The following is a 286-nucleotide window of genomic DNA, read 5'->3' on the forward strand; positions in this document are numbered from 1 at the left end:
TCTTCATTACTACAATCCGAGTTTTTTTTTAAAGAACAAATCATTATGTTGCAACAATGACGTTGAAATGCTTTTCCTGTAGCACAAAACAGAGAATCGAGTTACCGGTGATAAATACTAGCAAACCAACTCAGTTACAAAATTCAGTTACTACTTTGTGTCTTCAAACAAACGCAATTGAAATAGGAGGAAAATAGACAGGACACAATAGGACTGACATTATGTGATTATTTACAAATTATATACTCTTTGACGACGCCCTGAGACTTTTTTTAAGAAAGCATGG

This window comes from Penaeus monodon, chromosome 25 (assembly GCF_015228065.2).
Source record: "Penaeus monodon isolate SGIC_2016 chromosome 25, NSTDA_Pmon_1, whole genome shotgun sequence".
In the NCBI taxonomy this organism is placed as follows: domain Eukaryota; kingdom Metazoa; phylum Arthropoda; class Malacostraca; order Decapoda; family Penaeidae; genus Penaeus; species Penaeus monodon.